The 11,816-nt window shown below is 53.2% G+C and overlaps 1 long non-coding RNA gene across 2 annotated transcripts; it reads right to left on the reverse strand.

Annotated features, from left to right (window-relative positions):
- Positions 1-463: 463 nt before the first annotated feature.
- Positions 464-5,633, reverse strand: LOC121464715. Of its 2 annotated transcripts, none has more exons than XR_005976547.1 (3): positions 5,459-5,633; positions 1,555-1,740; positions 464-914 (listed from the first exon to the last, which is right to left on the reverse strand). It is a non-coding gene; the product is annotated as an uncharacterized LOC121464715 (long non-coding RNA). The 2 variants fall into 2 exon arrangements; XR_005976546.1 differs by having other exon boundaries at positions 464-924; positions 1,532-1,740.
- Positions 5,634-11,816: the final 6,183 nt, after the last annotated feature.

Raw genomic sequence — 11,816 nt, forward strand, 5'->3', positions numbered from 1 at the left:
TCATGGGGACAGAAAGCAGAGTGGCAGTTGCCAGAGGCTGAAGCAGATGTTTAAAGGGCACAGAGTTTCGGTCAGAGAAGATGAAAAGTTCCGCAGATGGGTGGTAGGGACGGCTGCACAATAATGCAAAGACACACGACGCCACTGCACGGCACACTGTAAAGTGGTTAAAATGATGAGTTTCGCATTAAGGCCACGTTACCACGACTAAAGAGTGAATAACCCCAAAGTTCATCACGGTCTGTGTGCCATTAAATAGTCTAGAATATAAAGGAATGGGTGTCTTTGTTTCACGTTATTGCTTATGATGCAGGCTCACCTGCCGGGTGAGTGTCCCGAATACACAGCCTTTAGCGCAGTAAATGGATCATTTTAGTTAAAAGGGGGGAAACACACAAAAAGAAGGAAATGATCATAAAATGGGACACACAAAACCAAAAGACCAAAGCAGGACTCGGATTCAGTCCCGTTGTGATAAAAGGTTTCCAGTCCTTCTCTAGGAGGTAGATGCCACGGACCAGTCAAAGCAGTGGCATGCCCTCCAAGAGGCTTCCCTCAGTACCAAGTGAGGCCCACAGGGAGGCAGGCAGTGGCATGGGCATTTCTTTACAGTCCTGAGGAGGCTCTATAGGCTGGGCTTGTTCTGGGGCTACTGGGAAGGACTGGATGTTCTCCAAAGGCCATAGCCATGCAGCAAAAAGCAAGAGGCACAAAGAAAAGGCTGGTGTTCAAGAAGCCCGTCCTGAAGGGAATTCCATCTCCCCTGGGACGGTCTGCCCCTGGTCCACTGAAGAGCTGGGTGCTGCACACAGTCAGGTTCAGCTAGGGGTCACAGCAGATAGGGGTCCTGGGGCTCAGGGATCAGGCATTGCTAGCCCGTATATCTGTGGTGGTAGAGCTGTGGATGCCTCTTCCTGTGAAGTTCTCCAGACAAGCGTGGTAAAGAAAAGACACAAGAATCAGAAGCCACATGAAGACAGCAGCCATAAGGGACCAGGTCTAGAGTAGGGGCAGGAGCTGCTGGGGATCTGCCCATCCCTCTCCCAGGTAATTCTCAGTACCTCAGGGACTTCAACTGGTAGTGGGCCTCTGAGGGCAGTCCATAGAGCTGCCCTGCCATCTGGAGGCTGGGCAGTCAGGACTGCTGTGTGTGGTACCCCTTCCTATGGGCAGTCGGGACTGCTGGGTCTAGTGCCCCAACCCGTGGGCAGTTGGGTCTGCTGGGTCTGGTGCCCCATCCCGTGGGCAGTCGGGACTGCTGGGTCTGATGCCCCATCCCGTGGGCAGTTGGGACTGCTGGGTCTGGTGCCCCATCCCATGGGCAGTCAGGACTGCTGGGTCTGGTACCCCCATCCCCTTCTCTAAGGAGCAGCAAGCAAAAGAGCAGGCCTTTCCTTGTCTATTTCTGATGCTCTGCCATCTGGGGGCCATGCCAAGCACTTGGGTTTGACAGTGAAGGGCTCACCTGGCAGTTCTTCCTGCATATGCGAATCACCTGACCCTGCACCCACATGCAACCCTCTTTCTTTACCAGGTTCTCACACCCCAGACTACCAGCCTCTGCTTGATCCGGTCAGAACCAGGCACTTAGCAACTGGGCCTCAAGCCTGATGTCTTCCTCATTGCTGCAGCACACGCAATGTTAAAGGCTCTTGTGCAGGTGTTCCTCTTGTCCCCGCTGCCTCCAGACTGGCTCTTGCATTGTCCGTGTGCCTGTGATACGCGCGTTCCTCTTGGTGACTGTGAGGGATAAATGATTTTTTTCAAGGGCAGTTGTCTTCTGATCTGTGCCTGCCCCCACCACCTGAGTAACAATAAAATCTATTTTAAAACAAGCAGCCTCATCACCAGCTCCAAGAAGTGACTAGATGACACCACAGGGCAGCAAATGGGGTGACATGGCATGAGGCAACTCCAAGGGCTGGGCAGGGGCATGGAAGCCCCCATCTTTTGCGCCCTGGTCCCCAGTTCCTTCATCATCTATAGGTGTGGTCATAGAGAGAAAGGCCTCAGACCAGGGTCAGGGCTCAGGTTTCTGCTTCAGGCTGTTGGGGCCTCCTGAGGGCCTCCTAGGCTGTGCTGTGACACTGGGCCCAGGGCTGCTGTAACTACAGCCCCAGAAGTACTGTAGGTCACTAGTACCCCTTCCTGGGCACATCAGTCCAGGTGACAGTGCTGTGTTCGAGGCCAAGCATGTCAATAGGCTAAAAAGAGTGACCAATAGATACAGCCTCAATTTCCCCAGGGATCACCCCAACATGGGCTCAACAGATGGGAGAATCTGTCTCTGAGTTGACAAAAGACAGAAAGGTAGCAACAGCCAGCATGTACCAATGTGAAAGTCACCTCAGAGAAAGCCGTAGACTGGCTATAAGCCTGTGGGTGTGAGGGGCAGCCTTTAGCCTGGATGTGCAGAGAGCCAGGAGGATGGGTTGCAGTGAGCAGCAAACGGTGGTCCAGGGAGATGAGATACACAGGACTGGGTTAGGACAGGGCTAAGTATGGGCAAGGTAGGTGTGTGCTGTACCAGTGGTTCCAAATCCAAAGGGGACTTAGACTAAGGACAAGGTGGGGATGGGGCAGATGGAGCCATTGAAGTTTGGGAGTGGGCAAGCTGGGCAGTGGTGCTCAAAGGATTTGGGGTGTTCAATCCCTGGTGAAGAGACTGACCGTTTCCAGAAGATAGTGCATTTGAACTGGCCCCACAGTGTGGGAGGGGCCCAGCCAGGAAGGTGGAGACAGGGATCCTCGGGCAATCAGGGTACCTTGGGGACACAGATGGGAAGTAGTCCTAGCCTAGAATCCCAAAGCAGGACCAACCCCTAGAGAGGCCTAGAGTCTGAGGCCTGAACTCTTACATCATCACTGTGTTCAGACACACCTTGGGGGCTCTGATTATGGGCATCAGATGCCACGGATGTCCTCACCACAGAACAAGCTTACCTAATAACACACATGCACTCTAGGTCAGTCCCCTGCAGTTGTACGGCCAGTAGCCCAGACCAGGACTCCAAGCTGGTTTCAATAGGTTGGTACACCTTCTCCATGATCCCTGAAGCCCAGGTAGTGACACCAGATGGCATTCAGACCCCCCAATTCTGATTCTAGGTCCCATGCCTCCAGAAAGCAATTGTGGGTGCTGGAGGGCCTCGGACCTAGCTGGCTAGTTTTCCACTGGTCCTTCCCACCCTCGGTGCCGCTGTCATGCATGTGTGTATATGCATTAAACATCTTTGTTTGATGTGTGTGTATGAAACATGTTTGTATACATGCAGGTCTGCGTTAAGTGGCGGTTTCCCCAAGGAAGGACGCTGCTCAAAGCTCTTGCCCCATCTTATGCTGGGAACATCATGATAACTGATCCCCAATTGTGTAAGACCAAACCTGACCCCCACACACACCCCGCACCTATGCCTAGAGCGGCTTTCAGGAAGGCCTACGCCAGGCAGTGCCCAAGTTTAGTGCATAGGAAGTAGCCACTGTTTTATGAGTAACAGTGAGAACCAAGAGCCTCCAGGACAGGATCTGAGCTTCGAGCTGCAGCCCACCATGGAAGCTTAGCCAGAGAAGCCCATACCTGCTGAGGATTAAGATAGTAGGCAAAGCTGGGTAGTGGTGTGCACACCTCAACTCCCAACACTCAGGAGGCAGAGGCAGGAGGATCTTTGTGAGTTTGAGACCAACCAGGTCTACAGAGTGAGTTCCAGGACAGCCAGGACTACACAGAGAAACACGGTCTTGAAAAACCAAAAAGAAAAAAAAAAGCCTGGGGTTGGGAAAGAGGTGGCGTCTCTTGCCCCCGCTGGAGGCTACACACCATTTAACAAGGAGAAACATAGGCTGTGACCAAGACTTCAAGAATTTCAGCTTGGAAAAAAAAAAAAAAGAATTTCAGCTTGGCTCTGGAGGATACACTGTGTGGCCTCGGCCAGACCAGGCAGACTCTCCAGTGGGTGCTGGAGAGAAGTGTGGCCAACAGCAGTGCTTTGAGCTTGGTGCTGGTTCCCCGTGAAGAGGACAGGGCGTGGAGGGGCGTGGCTGAAGGGGTTTTATGAGAAGAAATCCAAGTATGGCGTGCGGTGTGGCTCTGGCAGGGTCCTCAAGGATACATTGCTCATCATTGCTCCGACATGTGAGCTTCGGTCAGAGTCAGTCTGTGTGGGAGGTCCTGTGAAGCCTGTCTCCATCTCTGTCCCTGCCTCTTTACATGCCTCGTGTGATGAAGAGACAGGTCCTTGTCACCTAGGCCCACATGGGAAGGGAAAAGCTGCCAGTCCCTTGACTCCTGCCTTGTCTTTTGTTCGCCTTGCACTGTTGGGGCTCACCGTGGAGAAAAAATATCCTTCTAGTAGAGACAGGTCATGTGAGTAAGGCGGGGTCCACCGAAGCAGAAGCCTCGGCAGTCATGGAGGCTGCAGGAGTGAGGAGCGTGGTTCCCCTAGCACAGTTGGGGCAAGGGGGAAATAGAGAGGGCACACGTACCAGGTGCACAGCTGCTCTGAGAAGATGGAACCTGTGCCCAGTTCCCACCAGCCTGGTTTTTAGGAGGATGGCAGAGCCCACCCAAGCTTCAGGCTCCTCTGTGAGTTGCCGTGTGTCAGTGTCCACAGCTCTTGCTGTGGTCACCTCTGTACTGTCCTAGCCAGAAAAGAGCCAGGCTATCCACCCGGAGTCTGGGCCCCAGGCATGGGTCACGGAGCCTGCCGGGGATCAGGTCAAATTATCCTCCTCAGGCTGAGCTCATAGTCCGTGTGTACCCTAGGCACTACGTGCCTCAGTTTACCCTCTCTACCTCTTAGAACCTATGAAAAAAATTGTGTGGTTAACCCATAGGACAAGATACAATCCAGAATTTGCTCAAGAATCAGGACCCCTTTCAGGTTTACCCTTGACCTGCCCTGCCCAGAAGGCTGTGGCTGTTGCACTATCATCCCCAAGAGCAGTGTGCCCCCAGTGTCAACAGCATCCTGTTTCTCCAAGATGTACAAGTCTGATGACAAGTGAAACTGAATCTCTGTCTTGTTTCCCTGAGCATGGCTATTGCTTTCTTTATAGATTGTCGCGTGTGCTGCTTGCCGTCCTTCCTGTTCCTTCGCCCGAGATTCGGGAGTGGAGCTGAGTGCACGCTGGTTTATGAACACTTTGGATGTCAAACTCATGGGCCTTCACTGCACCCTGTAGAGCATATATTACTTTTCAAGGAAGCCTGACTTACACATTCTGCAGGCCAGTCCTGAGAGCAAAATTAGGTAACAATGAACACTGTCATCTCCCCCACACCCTTGGGATGTCATTTGAGTACACTTGGCAACAGAATAGAGTGAGGGGCCTGGCAGCAGAATCATCATGCACATGCCCCATGCCAGAAGTGGAGATATTACGTGTCTTCATTCCAGCCCTAGGGACAGGCCACCACAGGTAGGCATCGTAGCCAGAGGCACACAGAAGGAAGACTTACCTTGGTTAATGCCTGGCCTTGATACTCCAATGCACGTGTTTTCAGTGTCCCCCCAGCAAAGCCCCTGTCCCGTAGTCATTGACCCACCCGGGGCGCAAAGGTGCTGCGTGGATCTGGGAGGGGGTTGTCAGGAGGCTGACAGGGGTTCCAGTACCCCTGGGGGCTGATATCTTCCCTTGAGACCCTGCTCTTGCCCATCCTAGGCTAGAGGCAGCTCTCTGAGTGACAGCAATTAGGGCCATGGCTGGCAACGCAGAACCTGCCCGCCCCCCAAAGCACCTGACATTGCACAGCTCGGGGGGGGGGGGGGGTAGCACTGTGCTCTGGCTGCAGCTAAGGCGCCTGGAACCGTCTTCTTTCTGCTGTAAAAATGGAAACATCCCCTATGTGAGACACAAGCTGGCGAGGAGAACGCCACTGTGAAATCACACCCACAGCAGGGCGGGAGGTGGCTGGGGTGCTGGGCCTGCCAGGAAAAGAGGACCTCATGAACGAGGCAGGGAGCCAAGAACCTCAGTAGGGGGGTGTGCAGGGGCGAGGTGCAGTCCCTCAGCCAGACAACCCCACTGGAACACGGGCTAGGCCCTCCCTGCCTTGATCCCCTCTTTTCTTAAAACAGCAACAGAGCCGGCTGCATCCGGCTTCCCACTCCCACCCAGAGATGCTGGAATAGCTGTGAGGGGGGTGGGACTGGGGTGCAGTGCTGGGGGCTAACTAAATCGGAGAGAGACAACAGCTCTCCTCAATGGAAAGGCTCCAGGGGCATGGCAAGGTGGGTCTAGACTTCTGCTGTCAGGCAGGGTAAGATGTATCTCTAGGGCAAGCAGCAACTCTCTCCTGCCCCCTACCATTCCCCCACATACACTGTGTTCTTCCAGGCTGCCATAGGAGATGGTTCATGAACGAGCATCCAAACCACATGCACACGGGACCTTGATATGTAGTCCGCCTCCCTCCCAGCAATTAAGCCAGTCCAGGACTGCCCACCCCAGCTAGAAACAAAGTTGCCCTGTTTTCCTGGCTGGGACCCTCCTGCTCAGGGCTCCCTAGGCACTGCTCAGCCTCAGCTCAGTGCATCAGCTCTAAAATCTTCATGGAACTGCAAACAGCTCTGCGGAACACGTGCTGTGCATGTGAAACACCTGCACCCTCTGAGCTGTTCTCACCTCCAGGTTTGCAAGGACACAGCACAGCGCCCACATATGGTGGCTAACAGTGGACGTTGGCCAGCAGAGGTCAGGGGCTGCAGAGGCAGGAGACTTATGGTGGCAAGTTCTGTGGGCTGCATTCCAATTTCATAAGAGACACGAAATTTCCCCCCTGGTTGTTGCCTCAGTGAGGCTGTAGTCTACCGTACGGCTGGCGAAAGGGCTGAGCTTCTCCTCTACCCTCAGAGCTCTGGTCGAGTTCCTGAGCTTATCATGACCTTTTCAGATGTCCAAGATTCCAGTCCAGCGACCTTGGTGGCTTTCCAGGCTGTGGGAGCAGGCTGGGGCTCCTCCTTAAGACTGCCTTGGATAGAGGATATACATGTCACAGCAAAGAAAAAGAGGCTGTGGATTTGAGAAGGTGGAGTACACGGGAGAAGTTGAAGGGAGAGAGGGAAGGGGAAAATTATGCAATTATATCATAATTTCAAAAATTAAAAAGAATTGTTCTGGCATCAGCAAGCATTTCCACCTTGGCTGCCACTGAGCTGATGTCAGAGCTTCTGAACTGAATCCACATACCTTTACACACATTTACATGCCTTCACACACATGCACATTCACACACCTTCACACATGTGTGCATTTACATGCCTTCACACACATGCACATTCACACACCTTCACACACATGCACATTCACACACCTGCACACACATGCACATTCACACACCTGCACACACATGCACATTCACACACCTGCAGATTCACACACCTTCACACACCTGCACACACATGCACATTCACACACCTGCAGATTCACACACCTTCACACACCTGCACACACATGCACATTCACACACCTGCACACACATGCACATTCACACACCTTCACACACACATGCACATTCACACACCTTCACACACATGCACATTCACACACCTTTGCACACATGCACATTCACACACCTGTACACACATGCACATTCACATACTGTCACACACATGCACATTCACACACCTGCACACACATGTACATTCACACACCTTCACACACATGCACATTCACATACCTTCACACACATGCACATTCACACACCTTCACACACATGCACATTCACACACCTTCACACACATGCACATTCACACACCTTCACACACATGCACATTCACATACTGTCACACACATGCACATTCACACACCTTTACACACATGCACATTCACACACCTGTACACACATGCACATTCACACACCTGTACACACATGCACATTCACACACCTTCACACACATGCACATTCACATACCTTCACACACATGCGCATTCACACACCTTCACACACACCTGTGCATTCATATATCTGCACATTTATATGTACACTCAGATACATGCACATACATGTACACAAGCATTCAACATATGCCCGGGCAGTTGTGCGATCACATACACTTATGTGTTCATCATAAACACTTATCTCCTAACACTCTCGTAGGCATCCCTGTGGATGCACCCAGGTCCACTCACAACACACATGAATGTCCACACACTGCTCGCTCACATGCACACTCATGGCTACTCACATTCATCGACGGTCTTTCACACGACCACCCCGCCTTCTCACACACTCACATGTGTGCCAGGACTAATATTCACACATACTTGCTCACATATGCACACCTACAATTCTCACTCTCATGCAGTCTCGCGCGTTCTGTTTCTCATTTGCACTGACATCCAGAGGCCACGTCCTGCCTGCAGCTACTGCCAAATGCCTCCTCCTGCAGGTCAGGTTACAGCGCTGACCGTAACCACCACTATGGGTCTCTCTACACCCCATGATACTGTATCACCTGGAAGACCCGTGAGCCGCCTCCTAGAACAGTGTCTGCTCTGCTGCCTCCCCACTCAGCGCTGCAGGCACTGGGCCCCATGGAGCCGCGCCCTCAGCAGCTCCCTTACTGGGGTTCCAGGTAGACTTGGGATGGGAGTCATGGAGGACAAAGCCCAGTGCTGGTGCAGGAGGATGACAAGCTAGAAAGATTGCAAGTGTGGTTCCAGGGTCAGGGTACAGAAGCTTGGGCTGGGAGCAAATGGGAAGACAGATATTAATCAGCAGAAGCTGGCAATGTCTCCCACAGGAAACATCCCTGAGATTTCCACACGCTTGGAAACGTACAGAGGCAACCTCATTAGGAGTGGCTTCGTGGAGATATCCAGGCCAAGCATCCAGACGGTCAGGGAACTGATACAGATGGGGGATGAGAGGTGGGCCCTCCAAAAACTCATCTCTGGAGATACCTCTGCCAATCTCTGGCCTCTAGCTGGGAAAACTGAGTACCCAGAACTAAGAGTGATCCCTAAGACCCCCAACACCAGAAGCCAGACCAAGGAGCTTGTTGGGTAAGCTTCTCTGATCATCCAAGGGAGGGACCTGCAGACCTTCACAGACTCCGGGAGCTGCCCGAGTGTGCAGGGAGCACAATCCAGGCAGGTGAAGCCTGTCCATGGCCAATCCCCACGAGCCTTACAGGCAGCTTAGGAGGGTGTGGTGCCTGCAGACAGAGAAGGGAGTCGGTGGAGCTATAGGCAGTGCTCTCTCACAGATGTCTCAGAGCTTCAGTCACAGCCCGCTTGATGGCTGGCATTGCTGGCTGTCAGTTCATGTGACCCTAGAAGGTCACTGGACCAGGCTTTCTCACAGGAGGCATGAGCCTGCTGGGTCCAAGTTGGCAGAGGCTCAGCCTTAGGGGTCTCCTCCTGAGCCAGGTCAGCTCAGCCTCTCCTTGTGCAAGGCCAGAGACCTCTGAGAAGCAGAACTTTTAGTGGGCAAGGGCAGGAAGACAGGGACAGATAGTCTGTGGAAGACAGGCAGGGGGAAAAAGCAGAGTCAAGTCAAGGAATCCCCAGTCCCCAGCTCACCCTAGAATCATCAGAGCAGTCGCTGTGGAATTCAACTGGACCCAGGAGAAAAGCTCCTGGACGACCCAGCTGCAGTACAGGGGGCTCCCCATGCTTTCTGTGCTGGATACACCCCTCTCTGGGTTGGTTGACTCCAAACCCAGGCCCAGCAGCCCCTGCTGTTCCCAGGCCTGCAGATCCTAGGTGGGAGAGGCTAAGCCATTAGCAGAACAAACAGGCATATTTACAGTTTGTGCTTTGTTTGCTCAGCCTCTGGGCCTCCCAGCCCAGCCCATCTGCAAGCTCAGCCCATTTCCCTGCACTGAGCCCACCAGGCATGACTGTGGCCATCTCAGTCCAGAGGCTGTCGGTAAGTGGCCAGTCCTGGGGGCCACCCTCCACCGAGACTGAAACAAAGCTGAGACAAGAGCGTCTTTTAAAAGGAGCCTTAGCTTTCCTGAAAGGAGAGCTTGGGGTCCCAGAAAAGCACCTGGACACAACCCTCACTCACAAAGCCGCAAGGATGGCAGGGATGTAGCTCAGGTGGTAAAGGGGTTGCCTAGTGTACACAAAGCCCTGAGATCCATCCCCTGAGTCACATAAACCAGGCGTGGTAGTACATGGCTAGATGCCTGACACTCAAGAGGTAAAGGCATCCTCCAATATATGTATATATGTAGTTCAAGGCCAACCTGGGACACATGATCTATTGTCACACACACAACAGCAAGAAGGGGGCAGAAGGAAGAAGAGCCCACCTGCCCTGATGTCTAAGCCATGTTGTTTTGGTGGATGAAGAAGTAAGAGATAATGGGCAGACTCAGTGTGGGAATGGTTCTCTCTCTCTCTCTCTCTCTCTCTCTCTCTCTCTCTCTCTCACACACACACACACACACACACACACACACATACACACATTCTGCCCATTTACAGACATCAGAGCTCAGAGCCCAGGGGTGGTGAGCGGGGCTCATGCAAAGATGGGGTGTACCTGAACAGCCTCAGTTCCACCACCCCCCCCCATATAGCCTGGCTCCTGGTTTGAGTAGCCACGAGTTCTCTTCTCCAGGACCCAAAGCTACATCTCCTAGCAGCTGCTTCAGGCCGCATCCTTCTGGTGCCCTTTGCTTCTTCCGCTCAGCACTTCCGTGTCTAACCAGGGGCCACCATGAACACGAGCAACCCTGCTAGGGTAGCGACCACCACTAGCTCAAGCTAAGCACACTCTCTGACACAGATTAGACTTGGTACTGCTTTGCCTGTTCTTCCTCGTAAATCTCCCACCAAAACAAACTGCCACAGAAACAAGGCTAGAGGATGGACACTGTGGGACCACACCCTGGCTATGTAGGAGCCGCTGTGCACAACTCACATATCATCTTGACTTCCAGCCAGGGAGTTGTAATGTCTGTGCAGCCTCTGGCCACATTCATGGGCTGAGATGGGAGGGTAATCACTCTGCTCCGGGTGGCCCACACCAGGTTCGTAGCTAGGTCTGCCTCAGTAGTTGAAGGACCTCAAGACAACCAGGACACACAGGAGGGGCCCAGCAGGTAAGACTCTACAGAATGGCAATGACTGACCAAGGGCAGGTACCCTACACCTGCTAACACCAAACCTCCTGTAGGAAGAGACTATAGCCCTGAGTTTGAGTCTTGATGGTCACCACCCCTGCCTGGCCACTTATCGCCTCCCTTGGTTGCAGTGTGTCACACGCACACATGAAGGAATGAATGAGTGTGCCACTAGGTTTTCCTTGTTGTCCCACCGCTAGTGGGGGGAAGGGTCAGCCCTTGGTTCCAGTCTCAAGGGGACACGTTTGTGTGGTCATGGCCCCTCTACCAAAGGCTCAGAAGCTTGCACCTGTCCCCAACACCACCCAGCTCACCCTACCTGTTCCCATAGCTTTCTTCTTTCCCTACCATGGTCACCTTCTTGTCCCTCACCATTGATACATAGCTATGGTACACACCCTACCTGTCCCCTCCTCCCTCACTATGGAGTCTCTCTCCCTGTCTCTGCCACCCTGAGATCTGACAAAGAGCTGCTTTCCTGACATAGCTGTTAGCATCTTCTGGCCATCGCTGCCAAATAGTGAGCCCATAGGAGGAGCCTTAAATACTGCTGACCACCCCCAGTTTGGCCATAGACGGGATTGGGTCCCTCTCAGCTCACCAAGCATGGCTTACAGGCAGAAACAGCCACCTGGCTAGCCCCTTATCACACCCTCATTGCCTTCCCTGGAGGTTGTGGCCAATCTGGACACAGAAGTCAGACCCTAGCACTGCCCCTTCCTCCAAGGCCGGGGTGAG

The sequence above is a fragment of the Microtus oregoni genome, unplaced genomic scaffold (genome assembly GCF_018167655.1).
Source record: "Microtus oregoni isolate MIOR12 unplaced genomic scaffold, Mior012 000029F_ref0000214, whole genome shotgun sequence".
NCBI classification, from domain to species: Eukaryota; Metazoa; Chordata; class Mammalia; order Rodentia; family Cricetidae; genus Microtus; species Microtus oregoni.